Raw genomic sequence first — 12,223 nt, 5'->3', positions numbered from 1 at the left:
GAAACATCACACCCAGGCACATTGTGAGGCTCTCTGAGTCATGCAGGAGCAACCTAGCCATGCTGAAAGCTGTCAGGTAACTTCTATTTCTTTGAACTTCTTTCCTCTATAACTAAACTCTAGGGCCCCTGGAGGGAACTTTCCCCAGAGCCTGTTCTAATACTTTTATGATCTATCTAACATTTGTTTTCTAGTCTCTCTCTTATCTATAAAAAGCCAGTAACCCCTTCCTTGGAAATGGGGTTTGACTGGTTTTTCTGAGGGAATTGCTGTCACTGGAAAGGAGCAAAAAATTGTCTGCTTAAAGGAGAACAACAGGACAATAGGCCCAGGGCCTTCGTTGTGTATGGGTCAATAGTATGGGAAAGGCTGCAATCTTCCTGAGCAGCAGTGACAGAAAGAGCTAAATGACTTTGAGATAAGACACCAATGTGCATGTTATGGTGACAGACCACAGTCTCTGCCTTTGGAGCCTTGCTACTGGGAGCACCTCAATTCACTGTAACCTCGCAGCACAAAAACTATGAGGGGCCCCTCCCCTCCCAAAGCAGAACCTGCTTCTCCTTTCAGATTTTCTAGAACAATGGTGTATTATCTGCTCTTATCAGTTTAATCGCTGATACATCTTAGATGTGAGGACCGACGCATTAAACACATTTTTGGTGCCAGGGGAGGGTCTTGGGGCTTGCTCCAGCCCCTCCATGCATTGGCTCAGTGTTACAGTGCCTCTGGGCCCAAAAAGACACACAAAAAAGCCAAAAAAGCCCTCCAACCTTTCCAGGTTACGGGCAGACTGAATAGTGTGAGGTCAGTCCACAGGCTGTATCTGGTGCATGGGATCATTTGGTGAGCCTGATCCACTGCAGGGTTAGGATGCAGGCATGATCCAGCACATGGCCCTAGCCCCACACACCAGATTACATCATTCAAAATTTCAACATCACAACTTTTGCTATGTGTAAGCTGGATCTGCCCAAGGTGACAACTCTAGTGTGCGGTATTGGTTAAAACCAAATACTGAAAACTGATAGATGATTGTAATTGCTGTTGCATAGCAACATCACCACTGATAACTAGTGGAAAATCACATACAAATCCTGTATTTGACATATATCACATATCACTTTCCTGTGTCTTCCCAATCTTTCTGTTGTTCTGACTGCAGTATTTCTTTCACCTCCAATTGGATATTCTCCCTGGATTTCCCATAAGGCAAAAACATACCACATTCAGAGTTTAAGCAAAGGACCCTTAGAGAAGCAAGGAGGGTTAACAACATAAAAGAAACCATGCATAGAGCTATCCAAAATAAGAACAAGTTTTCCTGGTTCTAGCTGAAACCGATGTTCCCTGAGGTTTGCAGAGCACAACAGAAAGCAGGCTGCCTCTCAGTAGCTCAGCTCAGTGCAGGGCTGGGGAAAAAAACCCACAGCTAAACAGTTTGCTGTGATGCTTGATCAACTCATGCCTTGTCTCCCTTTTTTCATTTGACATCAACAGTCTAGGGAACTCTTGCCTAGATAGAAACTAGGAAGTGATACACAAGTTCCTGGGGTATGTAAGCAGATGTTCAGGACCTCAGACCTGCTTCTGAACTTATGTGGATTTCCTTGGAGTTCTTCCTTATTTACAGGAGTAAATAAAAGGAGATTTAGGCACAGCCTAAACTGACACAGAGATCTGGAGTCTGCTTATAAAGTGAAAGATAGGGAAGGATGAATCATCTTTGATTGTTGAAGGTATTAAGTTTATGGAGATGTAGGTTTACCATAGGGTTACTGGCCTCTTCCTATCAAAAGGATTCTAAAAGCAACACAGCCAAGGAAGTATGATGAAAACTTTCACAGGTTTCTTGCAGAGAGTCCAAGTTTGGTATCTCATATGGATATCACAGCTCTTAGAAAATTTGGCAGCCTACATTGCTTACCATGTGTCTGTAGCCCTAAATTCAGGGCCAGGTTTTCAAAGTGACCTCTGTTTAGCTCCTAATTTTCAGTGTCTGCCACTTTTTTAATCCATTCTGTAAACCTTACCAGCCCTGGCTTTATTAGTCCAAGACACTACATTCTTTCTTTTTATTTCCCTGTAACAGTTTTACCCTGCTGTAAACCATTTTTATATCATTTGAAAAGCATATGCTTTACTTTCCTCCTCTTCAGAAATGATGAACATCAAAAGTTAATCTCCTAAAATTCACTGTAAAATTTCAGCCTAATCTACGTAAGTTAAAAATGAGAAAAAACAGGGGGCTAGCCTGGAAATGCTTTAAGGACAACAATCACTTGTTCTTGTTGTATGATAATATTGCCATGTAAGAGATGGGTAATCACAGAATGAGAGGTTCTTGATTACTATGATTATAGAATGTTAGCTAAAATATGAGGAATGGAGAGACAGAGAATGGGGGCTACTTTAGTGGGATGAAGATGACGATGCCACTGCCTGGTTTAAATGGAGAGCTGGATCTTGCTTCTCTAAAGATCTAAAAAGAACTCCAGAACGCTTAACCAGATATTTTATACAGGTTAAGTGTCTATACAAGGATTCTGCAGGGACTGTATCACACAGCACAATAGTATCCTTTGGGGTGAAAGTTAGGAGCTGTGGAACAGCAGAAATCAACTCTGTATGTCAGTTTAATCTAGGAAGGGAAGGGAAGGGAAGACTCTGTACCACAGTGATGGCTCAGGTGAAACTTTCAGGAGGCAGAATGTAGTTACACAGGCTGAAGGCAAGATTAAAGCAGATGTCCAGAAGGTGTTACTGTGCATTCTCCCTTCGCTGGCCCTACTTTACACTGCTTCCCACATCAATAATTATTGCATATGTATAGTCTTGCAACCTCTCTCCTACACTTTGTTTTCTAATTATTGGGTTATGTGTCCCTTTGTTTTTTGAATAGATAGAGCTCCCTAGTGGCAAGACTAGGAAACTGCCATAAAAAATCCCTTGGACTTGGATGTGACAAATATCGTTGGTCTGCACTTATATGTGTACACTAGTACATAAAACTATGCAAAAGTATACCAGCAGTTCTTCTGTCTTATACAGAACAACTCTAAACATCAAGCAAACTATTCCACACATTCAAAAAGCCACATTCCTATGGATAGCCAGGATTATCCGAATGTAGCCTGGCTGTTCATGACCTGCTGCGTTCCAGACCAGGGATGATCAACTTCCAACCTGCGGGCCAGATTCGACCTGTGAGGCTATGTCATCCAGCTCATGGGTCTCTGCATAGGTCTGATAATTTGGTGGCAGGGAAGCAGTGGCAATGTTAATGTACAGTTCCTGGACCTCTGGGGAGCCCTGTGGGCCAAATGATGCAGCCAGGTGTGCTAGCCTATACTGACGTGTGGTGGAGCTGGTGTGGAGCTGGATCCAGCATGCAGGGTTGAGTTGGAGAATGTCCAGACCCACATAAGATCAGGCTACACATGTTGGATGTCAGTCCAGCCCATGCAGCCAGGCTAGCACACTGGATTCCTCATTTGGACCAACCCTGCTCACCTGATCTGGCCTGTGAACTAGTCCCACACCCCTCATGTAGCCTGTGGAGCCAGAAGGTTGAGCACTACTGTTCCAGATGCTGCCAGCCCATGCCCTAAGCCTAAGGAATGATAAGAATTAGTTTACACTACCAAGCACCCTTCTGTAGTCCTTTGCAGGAACCCTACAGCTACTGTCCTTGTTCTGGGGAATTTAAAAAATCAGAAGGTGAATACAATCTGTTAGACCCACAGCTCACTGTGTTCCTGTAACTGTGTAGGCAAGTAATTCTTTGCAGGTTCCCCAGATTCCCATGGTAAGAGGGTAGGACAATGGAGAAGATCAGGTGTTTTTGCTTTTTCCACAAGGTAGCAATTGTTACTCTAGCACTCTAAGGAGGGAGAGAGCCAACTCTGGCTAGTGGGACAAGGCAGGCTTGCTTCCAGAGATCTCTTCCCAGTTGTCAAATCCACTGAGGTTGTCATAGAAACTCTGTTTCTTGCTATGCACTGAGTGGGGATAGTACTTCCTCAGGGTCAGGGAACCCTGGGAATGTCCCAAATGGAGCTACATATAGCAGAATGTAGTAATTAGGTTCACAGAGTTTAAGGCTAAAAAGGACTGTTTGATCAACCTGTTCTAACCTCCTGTAGATTACAAACCCTTAAATGTCATCGTGTTATCTGAGAACTGAATGCATTCTCCTTTGGGATCTCTGCACTTATGCAGTAAAATATGGTGTCTGGATTTTTATTTTAAAGTGCTGGATAATTTTCTGACCAGCCTAAAAGCTAATCAAATCTCATGCTTCAGGAAGTTGGCTGCTGTTGGCATGCAGGGGACAGGGATGAATTTCCCCTGTGGCATAGGACAGCATCACCTTCTTCAGCCAGGAAACAGAAGTCAGAGCATACAGAAGGGGTAATATAATTTATCACTCCAATCGATCCTTGTAGAAGCAAAGTTCCAAGTTTTCTCTAAACCCAGTATCCTTCATGACAATTCAACTACCCTCTGGAGTCAGCCAGTTTCTTTGAGAGCAATGAATATGGCTGTAGCACACTGGTCCACCCTCATTCCCACCAGCATTGCCAGTCCATGCAAAAGTCCTTGTTGCCTGACATTCAACCTCTCAGAAAAATATGTAAAGTTAGAACTGCTTGGCTCTGATTTAGAGAGGTGACAGCTATGAGGGTGCACTATGATCACATGCTCCCACATAGCACTAACCAAAGTTCTTCCCTCAGTGCTTTCTATATTAGGCCCATCACTTCTGTCTGAGCTAGAATGTCTCTCTTGCAAATGTAAGGCCTGCATACATGCAGTTATGAAGGCCAAAAATGAATGACATGCTGGTTTCTTATCTGCTTGGGGTTCAAGATGGTCCTCCAGACTGTCAGCTAGGATCACCTTGTTCACCCAGCTCATCTATCATAGGTAGGTGTAGCTCTGTTTGACTCACCAGCTTATGTCAAGCTTGGATTGGGCCTTGGGGACTCTTCCCTCCAGCCCAGTCCACCTCCAGAAGTAAGTAATGCAGCCAGGAAGTACTAGAAACTCAGGTGATGTCTATAAGTGAGATGGGCAATACTCATTTTCCTCTTGCCCTGCAGCCCCTGGTGCCAAAGTGGAACTGGACAGAGTAGAGTCCTCAGCTGTGTCAGGGCCCTGCCTTAGTAGAGGTGTCCCCAGGGGCTTGGGGGTGGCTTTTAAACAGGTTCTGACAGGGCCATGGTCCTGCAAAGGTGAATGGGAGCCTGAAGGGCAATCACTGTATTTGTTTATCTTGGTGATCAAAGCAACAAAAGCACAACAAAAGGTCAAAGTCTGTTGCTGTGGGAGATGGATTTTTGAAGTCTCCTCCAGTCCTCGCAATGCCCAGCCAAGACAGCCCTGTCTGCTTGTCACATTGAGTTACTTATTATATTTACTTTCTCTGGAGATGCATCTGGAGCAGATGCTCCAGATCTAAGCATGCCCTAACTTGGGAGGAATTCTGATCCATTTCACAGCTGACGATACCAAACCCTAGAAACCAACACCTGCAAGCTCTGGGGAAGTTCTGAGATAAATGCAAAGTCTATAACTCCCTGCAATATTGCAGACTCCAGGTTCAGCCTAAAGTAAGAACAGAACCAAAAAGCCCAAATACAAGTCATCAAGTTTCTGGGGAAGTCCCTATCCAGACCATAATTCCACATCTTCTGGCAGTGATCTAAATGATTCCAGCTCAGCAGTGCCCAGAACCAGACACCTACCCACAGATCCCACCCAACCTCTGGGGAAGTTCCTGTCCAGACTGGGACTCAGGGGCATGTGTCCATTTATGCAATGGCCAAAACTAAAACTTCTACATCCAAACAGCCCCAATCTTTGATCCACACATTTTAGACTGGACCCAGCAGATTCTGCCAGGTGCAGGGACAGGCCCGCTGCTTCTAAAGGCTGGATTCAATATAGTCATGAGCCTTTTCTTTGTTTGAGCTGAGATAACCAGGAACACTTTCACCTAGGATAGCCAAAAAAGACCAAGTAAAGATTCCCCCACTACATCTCTCAAACCTGCAGTATAACTTGCACTGATTCCACTGGTGAAGTTCCGATTGGCCTGATTCCTTTCAATCACTGACTGTGCCTCTGATCTTCCACATTATTACCAGGATGGAAAGCAGAAGGATAGGAATACCAGCCAAAACACTGGACACAGAGTATACTGCAGCACAGCAGGAAGTGAACCCTCACTGGTTATAGTGTATGATCTGCTGACAGGGAAGCTGGGTTCTGTTCCTGTCTCTGCCCCAGACTGGCTGTGTGTCCTTGAGCAAGTCACTTCCAGTAGAACAAATTCCTCCTTTTACCATTTGGAGCCAAGCTGGAGGATATGTGGTACATTAACTCAAAGAGAGGTAGTTAGCCTTGTTAGTCTGAAGTCAAGCAGAAGCCAGGATAGATTTGCACATTGTAGACAAACTGCAACAGAGATATGTAAGCTTTTGTAAGCAGCAGCTTGCTTCATCAGATGCTGATTAACTCAAGAGCCATCTTACCTAGTGCAAAGCAACATAGGTCAGCCTGGGCACCTGAACATCCTAATGCTTTGCAAGCATGGATTTCAGAGTGTGTTGCAAAATGAAAAAAAATGTGAGCCTCAGTGTATAGATGAGGAAACAGAGGCACAGAAATGGAGACTTAGTGCCTGAAGATCATATAGTGAATCAGTGATAGAGTTAAGAAAAGAACCCAGAAGTCCTAGTTTCCAGCCCTCTGGGCAGGCCAGTGGCACACAATTGCCCCACATGAAGCAACATGCATCCCAGAGTAAGCATAACAACATGATATAGTCTACTTTCTTTCTACTGTTATGACAGCTAGGTAAGAACCTGGGCTGCTGCTCAGCACCCTGTGGCTTGCTCTCACCATAGCACAATCCAGGACAGGATACAGCCCGGATCAGGGAAGGGAAGGTGCTAATAAATGAATGTTCACTGCTTCGCTGCCTCTGGTCCCTACAGATGTATGATCAGCACCTGTGAGAGCCGGGCTTCCCCATTAATGTGCAACAGTGTGTTTCTCAGTAGGTTGCCATTGATTCCATTTGTGTTTGTTATCCCAGGCAGCACAATGGTGTTTACACAGGCACACAGAGTGGCACAGCTCTGTTGCTAACAACAAAAGGATCCCACAACTCAACTCTTCCGCAAAACACCTGCAGCTGTAGGGAAGACAAGACACTCAGCTGGAGAACAGAAAAGCTGTGGGGGAGAAAAGCAGCACCCCCTCCCGCCCATCAAAACAGAGGTTAGTGCCATTGTTTGGCTTGGCTGATGATTGCTTGCCAAGCATCTGTTTAGGCCAAAATGGACTAATCTGGGTTATGAAGTCAGACACATAAATCTATAGTACTTATATGGGTGGACTGAATGTTGATGCCTCTGAAAATCAGAGCACTTATTCAGGTGTCAAACTATGGATTTAGGCACCCAAGTTTAAGTAATCAAGCTGGAAATTATTGGTTTAAGTTTCCATCTAAGCGTGTGCTAAAGCTGCAGTACCACTAACAGAGCTGTTGTCATATGGTTGTTATTTGTCACCTATCCCAACAAATCTCCTAAATATCTGCACACTGTAAGAATCTGTGCTGTGCTCTCCTATACCTGTGCAGCTTAGTGGCTAGAGAACTGGATGAGGACTCAGGATACATGGGTTCCTCTACTTTCTCTCCAGGTTGACAAAACTGGGCAAAGCACTCCTCCGCTCTGTGCCTCAGTTTCCCCACCTGTAAAGTGACACTAACCTCCTTTGTAAAGGGGTTTGAAATCTGCCCATGAAAACAACCTTAGATAAGAACTGAGGGTTTCACTGTGGTTGTAGGAGACACTACAGTGAGCTGTCTAAGGTGTACCTCTCTTACTAGGTTGTGCTGCAGAGTAGTGGTACTTTAGCTTAGCAGACATAAGACTGAAGAAAAAGCCACAATTTTTTTTTCCTAAACCCAACGCCCAGTTAGTAGTTGGATTCCCCCATGGTGCTGCTTACATTTTGTTCACTTGTCCACAATCATTGGTGTGAGCAGGCTTTTTGTTTAAACAACTGTTTAGAAGATGGCAATACAGGCATTTTCTGAAAATGATGCAGAGGGATGAGTATGCACACCACAAACACTTCCTCCTCTCTTTGTTTACTCCTCCAGTCCAGAAGGGAAGACAGTACCATTTGACGATGGCTGCAAACAATGTGTAAGAAGTAGCTAACGTAATGCTTTCATGCAACCATAAGCAGCTACATCATATTTCTGTAAGATGCTCACTGGAAAAATGAAAATGTGTCAGAAGCAAAGTCTACCCATGGATATACAAAAACTTTAAAAAATGTTCTTTTCCTGAGATGACCTCTGTACCCTAAGTCATTAACTCAGCTCTAGTTTCTTTGCTATGTATGCAATGTGTCAGTTTCCCTTTATGTAGAATGCTTTCATGGTAAGTCTGTGCAACGGAGCTATTAAGGTTACTAGAGAAACAGATCTTGCAGTGAGTTCTGCACACAGGAGTCAGCCTCTGTTTAAGTCCTATTGGAATCAAGGCTATGAATTTCCTGGGTTTTGTGCATTTAATTTACTAATTTTCTTGGGTTTTAAGGAAATCAGTAAAAATGTGGGGAGGGGGAAAGCCTCAACCCTAGTGGCTGACCACAGGTTCAAATGAAAGTTGAATAAAATAAAAAGTGGTTGAACTTGGTGTCCTAGTGGAAGTGACTAGATAAGCCACATACATGAACTCTGTATGCTACTCTCACCCCCTTCCAACCCTTCAAATAGCAAATTTTTCACACTTGATAAAGATGTGCACTAGTTTTAAGCAAATAGCACAAAACCACACCAAAGCAATCCATAAGGTATAGACAAACAGTGAGTGTAGCTTAAATAAGGTTTACCAGAAAATTAGGGTTATGTATGTAACCTGGGTACACTGAGGGTATGCCCTCCCAGCCAATTAGAAAGGAAGTGGTGACAGGCTAGGGTGCTGAGGGAGGGGCGTCACAGCCCTACATGAGGATCCCTCGTTTCCCTATAGAGACAACCCCATGAGTGTACACTTAACTATATACGGTTTTATTATTATAATTAAAACATTTACATGCCAGAACAAATTGAATACCTGATAGCACAAAATTCTAATATTATAAAAGCCTTAATCTCTCTGTCTGTCTGTCCATAACACTTTATTCGCGCTCTAATTGGCTGACAAACTGGAGCTGGCCTTGCCCCCCCCTTGCTCCTTGGAGGTAACAGTGGCGGCGGTATGGGGGGGAGCAGGGTCAGAGAGCCGCGGGGCTGGGGAGAGGACACCAGTGCTGGCCTTGGCCTGCCCCTCCCCACTTTCATCATCACCGCCTGCAGAGCCCAGGTGGTGGCAATGAGGGGAGGAGCGGGCCTGAGGCAGGGAGGGAGGAACAGACGTCCGCAGTGGTGGTGGCGGTAGGGGAAGGGGAGGAGTGGGCATCAGGGATCCAGGCCTGATGCTGGGGGGCGGGGAGCGAGCCCAAGCAGGGGGAGAAACCAGCCCGCTACGGTGGTGGGGAAAGCAGTGGGCCCAGCCCAACATGCAGTGGGGAGAGCAGAGGAGTGGGCCTCCTCCCCGACTTGGGCCCAGGCCCAGGCCCACTCCTCCCCCGCCAGTGCTGACCCACTCCTCCTGTCCCCCCACTGCCACTTGGTCAGCCCAGGCCCACTGCTCCCCTCCAACACCATGGTGGCCTGGCTTCCCACAACCCTTGGGCCTGGTCCTCCCCGATATCAGGCCTGGGCCCACTCCTCCCCTCCCCTAGCCACTGCAGTGGGGAGGAGGGAGCAGGTCTGGACCCCAAGCAGCAGGAGGGAAGGAGGGAGCCAGCTTGGACAGAGGAGGGGGCGTGGGGCTCCATCCCCGCCCACTTCCCCACCCCCTTTATTCTTGACAGGCAGTTGGCTAGTAACTTTCATAATCTCCAAGTCAAGAAAAGAGTTACCCAACCCAATGAATCCAATAATATTCACCCCAGTGGGTAAAACCCAGTACTTAAAATATATATGCAAAACTGGCCCAAAGATTTCCTCAAGCTCTCAAACCCATCAACATCACAGTTAACAACACTAAAATAATAAGAACAATATTATTTATAAAATATAAAGTACAACCTAAACTTGGAACCTTAATGACATAGGAGTCTAATTATGAATTCATTCCCCAAGCCTGGAAAACAGGGGTCCCCTCACCCACTTCCAACAGGGTCTTGGGACCCACCCACTGGGAAGAGTCTTCCCTCCAGCTCTAGCGATGCCACTCCTAATACCTCCCCTCCTTTTCAGGTACTCCAATAACTTATAGCCCTCCTGATGGCCTGGCTCATCCCAGCATGATGCTCCTCACCAGGGTCTCTTCTCCCACACTGTCTCCAGACTTCCCTTATGGCCAGGTACTCCAGCCTGGGCACCCAAGCCTTGCAATGTCACCTGCTTTGGTCCTCACGGCCCTCTGCAGATTTGCTTGCACTGCTCTATACCCAGCTCTGCACACTGAGGGCTAGCGGCTTCACCATTGAGAGTTGCTGGGCTCCCAACCACCTGCCTCACACCAGGGTAGCCTTCCCTGTTGTCCATGCCCTGCTCAGCACTGGGGCTCTTGCAGCTCACTGGGGCTCAATGTGGGGCTCTGGCCTTCTGGGCTCACACCAGGTGGCTAACCTGAGCAGCCTTTTGCTGCTCACTGCTCATGGATCTTGCCCAGGTCCTGTGCACAGTGGTTGCCAGCCACTTGCTGAGATCTGCAACCTCAAGCCACCTTGCTGCACTCCAATGGCTGCTTTTTGCAGCAGGTCCCTGCACTGTGACAAGCCCAAGGGTATCACAACCTCCCAGGGCTGCTCTGTGCAGCGGGTCCCTGCACCATGATGAGCCTGAGGGTCTCATACCCTCCCAGGGCTCTTCAGGAGCTCGGGGCTATTCCCCACTGGGGCAGCTCATCCCCAGCTTTCCTCACTCCGACCTTCCTTCTTCAACTTTCCCATCGCTTCGTCCCCTGTGCAGGCATACTGCACAGTTCAGGGGCTCCACCCCCCGAAGTTCGCTGGACCTGGCAGAGCGCAGTCTTGAACCAGGTCATAGTTGCTCCTTGCCCCCCTCCCTTTGGGGAAAGGGCACAGCCTTGCTTACCCTGGCTTACTTCTGATTGGTAGATGGGCTCCACCAGTCAGAATTGCAGAATCTCGAGGCCAGGACTCATCCAAAGCTCAAATGTTAAGTAAACTAAGGACCTGAGTAGAACACGCTGAAACTGAGAGATTTGGGTGAAGAGTTAGTGATCCCATTTGTCACAGGATCCTGTTCTATGAAGATCCTCAGCTAGGTAGAATCATCAGTGAAGTTCATGGACCTGCATGAATTACCATATTCCTTCCCCCAAAAAAATCGGCACCGCAGAATTGAGTTATCTGTCTTGAGCAGGAAAGCTGATTTTTCTGCATGGAGTAAAAATACCTCCCTTTGATTCCTGCTCCACCTGGTGGCACCAGTGGCATTTCTATTCAGGCAGATGAGGGAATCAGTTAACCCAATGGCTCGTTTTTCTTCACTCCACATGTGTTAATGATTCTCTCTCCTTTTTAATATTCTTGATGTTCCACTAATCAAACTAACCTTTTCTTCTGCCAATTTTGCTATCTGATAGCTATTCCTGGTCTCGCTCCTTCTATTTCACAGCCTTGCAGACTGTTTTTAGCTCTTTTCAAAACCATAGATCCATCCATAGAGACCAGTCTTTAGCAGCAACTCAGGTTTCAGTTTTTGGGTAAGTAAGAAAGGCAGCATGAGTGAGCTGGTGATTAGTGAGTGCCAGAAGCCAGCTGTGGGCATCAGATTTCATAGATTTCATAGACATTAGGGCTGGAAGGGACCTCGGAAGATCACTGAGTCCAGCCCCCTGCCCCAGGGGCAGGAAGTCAGTTGGGGTCATAGGATCCCAGCAAGATAAACATCCAATTTTCTCTTGAAGGCATTCAGAGTAGGTGCTTGAACCACCTCTGGTGGCAGGGTATTTCAGACCTTGGGAGCTTAGACAGTAAAGAAATTCTTCCTTATGTCCAGCCTGAAACGGTCTTGCAGGACTTTGACCTTGTCATCCCTTGGGGCGCTCTGGTGAACAAACATTCCCCCAGATCCTGGTGAACACCCCTGATAAACTTATAGGTGGCCATCAGA

The 12,223-nt window shown here is 46.4% G+C and overlaps 2 protein-coding genes across 2 annotated transcripts in view; both read left to right on the top strand.

The window, feature by feature from the left end:
• The first annotated feature begins 7,215 nt into the window (after positions 1-7,215).
• NHLRC4 (NHL repeat containing 4) overlaps positions 7,216-12,223 on the top strand; it is an 8,616-nt gene continuing 3,608 nt past the window's right edge. The window contains exon 1 of the mRNA XM_019539967.1: positions 7,216-7,290. The gene's annotated coding sequence lies outside the window, so the exon portion shown is untranslated. The remainder of the gene's footprint in view (positions 7,291-12,223) is intronic.
• Positions 7,217-12,223, top strand: part of PIGQ (phosphatidylinositol glycan anchor biosynthesis class Q) — a 60,268-nt gene continuing 55,261 nt past the window's right edge. The window contains exon 1 of the mRNA XM_019539966.1: positions 7,217-7,290. The gene's annotated coding sequence lies outside the window, so the exon portion shown is untranslated. The remainder of the gene's footprint in view (positions 7,291-12,223) is intronic.

This window comes from Crocodylus porosus, unplaced genomic scaffold, assembly GCF_001723895.1.
Source record: "Crocodylus porosus isolate Cpor-Errol unplaced genomic scaffold, CroPor_comp1, whole genome shotgun sequence".
In the NCBI taxonomy this organism is placed as follows: domain Eukaryota; kingdom Metazoa; phylum Chordata; order Crocodylia; family Crocodylidae; genus Crocodylus; species Crocodylus porosus.
This window is presented reverse-complemented; position numbering and strand designations above follow the sequence as displayed.